Genomic DNA, 3,066 nt, shown 5'->3' on the forward strand with positions numbered 1-3,066 from the left:
GTAAGGTAACAGGTAAATCAGCATTCACCTTGCAGCAATCAAAAGAGTTACTTCAGTATAACAGAGGAAAATCCAGTTCCTCAAAATCCTTGAGGCTGCCACAGGAAAAGGTCATGATCAGCAAAAAGAAAAAAAAGAAAATAGTATCTGGATATTCAAAGTCTGCCTGAAGTATGATTTCTCTGCCAGAAAACCCAACACTAAAGTTTAAGATAATATTTGGAGGGAAGCAGATGTACTTGGATTGTTTATTTGAAATAACTCCTCATATCTCATAGCTTGACTTTGTAAAATCTTTCTCTTACTTGAACATTTAATGTGATGACTCCTTACAGCAGTAATCATTAGTGATGCACAGACAACCACCCCAAGGGAGATGTACTTTACACTCCTGCTTGTAACTGACAGTAAAAGAAGTTGCATAAATGTATGAACTTGAATACACTATGTTGAATTCCTTATTAAATAATGGTATTGAATTCTTACACAATGTTTGCTTTTGTTGCTGGATCTCTACAAGATGTCCTAACCCTTCCCTTAGTGATACTACGCAAAACAGATACGTCACCTGCCATGTAATGCGTATAAATATAATGGTACTATAGGTAATAACCACAGCTTAAATAAATGGCTGAGGATATGACGGTGCTCCTTCTTTCCATGATTTGTCTGTAGACTAGTTGTCAGGGGCTGAAATGAATCTGTGTGGCACCAGAAGCTTTCGTCAGTGGAGCAGATTGTTTGGCACCCAAGGTTATCACCAACTATATGTCTTTCTGGGATTGCCCAGGTATGAAAAACTATATTTGAACATGTCTTTAAACAACCCCACCCACTGCCCAATGTTTCATATCTCAGAAGTCCTTCAGACTGCAACAAAGTTAAAACCAGGATTAACTCCGGTTACTGAAATTAATTGTGAGATTAGCAGAAGCAAGGCCTAAGGTGAAGCAGTTTTTTTGTTACAAAACTAGGAGTCAGCACACAGCTAACGTCACAGCCAGGGAGGGATGGCAGACAAGGTGAGGGTTCAACGGGATCAGCTCCAAAACAGCTAGCAAGCTATATGCTGGCACCTAAATTTCGCACTATCTCCCTTGCTCCTGCAAAGTGAGGAAATCCTGCTTCCAAAGCCCCTCTACCAAATACCGCCATATTGCTGCAGTACCCATCTGAGTGGGGTGCATCTGTTGCTGCTGAATCCCCCTTGGAGAGCACCAAGGGAGCCCTTTTTGCCCTAATTGCAGCTTTTTTTTCCAGGAAGCCTGAGCAGAATAGTGAGGAGCTTTCACGGGGAAGTGGATATCATGGCAAACCTGCGGTGCTGAGATCTCCTGGGCAGTGCTACTAAAAAGGCATCAGGATGTATAGGTCTGTCCCTGGTGTTGTCAGTAAGCACATGAAACCAGCATTTTATTTTCCCTCCTTGCTGCCGTTTTCCACGTGCTGTATTGTAGCTACCTGATCTAAACCATGTGGTCTTTGGGTTCTTGCTGTCTCTCCCAAGGATTTTGGACTGTATGTGCAACAAGAGGCCCTGATCTTTGCAGTCTGGCACTGCTGCAATATGGATGCTGCATTGGATCCTCAGGATTTTCAGTCCGTCTCTAGGTACAAGTGCAGCACTCACACTTGTAAAATAAATTTGAAAAAAGTATTGCAAGTGCTTAAAGCTGACATTGTACTCTTCCTGCAAATTTCTCATGGTAGAACAAATAAATGACAGAAATATTTGAATATGATCAAAGTTTAGGAAGGCTGTGATTTTTTATCTGCCACTGGACACTAGGGATTGCAGAAGGAAAACTTGCAACAGTCAATGTTCATCAAGGAAAGAAGAATTAAGCATAATGAAATCCAGCTGCAGAAATACTATTTAGGTAAAGGATTATGAAGAGTTCTATTTCTGTAGGAACAGATGCTGCAGTGGAGCATGCAGTGAATGGAAGCACACATCTCCCCTCGGCTGCTAGTATCCAGGAACAGATTTATCTGTGGGTCTGAACACACCAAAGTGAACCTTGTCCCTGTGGGTTGGGGTGCAAGAGTGAGTCTGCAGTGTTGGTGGCACCGGAGGAATCCTTACAGAAGCTTCAGATGGACAAATTGATATCAGGTATCATTGTGCAGGGAAAGCTGTTCCCCCTCCACATTTCTAGGTTTTTTGAATAAAAATTTAGGTCAGTGAAAAAGGTTTTGAGGGGCTATAACCATAGGTCTCAGCCCTGATCTGCTGTTCCATATATGTAGCACGCAGTGGGTAATGGCCTCAACAAACCGGGGCAACTCACTAAGATAAATCTCTTATTCCAGGTTGCAACAACATTTACCAGATCCAAGTAACAGAAAAAAATTACAGAAACAGGAAATAATACTGCTTATTCCCACTTTGTAAGGGAGTCTGGATAGGTAAATACAAGAGACAGAACACTGCATCCAACCGGGCTTCCCGCCCGCAATGTGAGTGCTCACTAACATAGAGCGAGCGGAGCTGTGGTGGCATGTCAGAGCAGCCCAGTTAGAGGCACCACCACACAGAGGCCTGTAGCAACTCTGCTGCAGATGCAGAACAAGCCCCTCCTCCCCATGCCCTCTGTGCCCAAGCCACATATATGTGTAAATTATGAAAATCCTGAGCCAGGGCAACAAGGATCTCCCAAACAAACACTTGTCCTTGTATTTGTTTGTATGACCATATATTTGCTGGATCTCTTGCTTATCAACTGGCTTCTGAAGTTCAAGAGACACTGTATCTTTCCTTTTCTTTGCAGCTCTGAACTATGACTATGAACACGATGAAGTGATAATGTAACACCTATGGTCAACCAACATTTTTCCTCAGAGGTAAGATATAGCAAAAGTGTGTGGTCCTTCTTGACATGAGCTACCACAGCTTGAGAGCATAATCTTAAGCAGTCTCTGTCCTCACTGGGCAATTTCATTTCCTGGGATGCTGCTGCTTACTCCCCACAGCACCAGCATACACATGCTCTAAAGCAAAGAGGTATTAAAGTATATTGAAAGCAGCCCAATGAAGTTGGCCAAGAGCTGTGAGGAAGAGGAGGC

General features: G+C 42.9%; 1 long non-coding RNA gene across 1 annotated transcript; it reads left to right on the plus strand.

Annotated features, from left to right (window-relative positions):
* The first annotated feature begins 680 nt into the window (after positions 1-680).
* On the plus strand, positions 681-2,839 carry LOC113953800. Its single transcript, XR_003530021.1, has 3 exons — positions 681-790; positions 1,913-2,116; positions 2,772-2,839. It is a non-coding gene; the product is annotated as an uncharacterized LOC113953800 (long non-coding RNA).
* Positions 2,840-3,066: the final 227 nt, after the last annotated feature.

The sequence above is a fragment of the Corapipo altera genome, unplaced genomic scaffold (assembly GCF_003945725.1).
Source record: "Corapipo altera isolate COAL_440 unplaced genomic scaffold, ASM394572v1 2c, whole genome shotgun sequence".
Lineage (NCBI taxonomy): Eukaryota > Metazoa > Chordata > Aves > Passeriformes > Pipridae > Corapipo > Corapipo altera.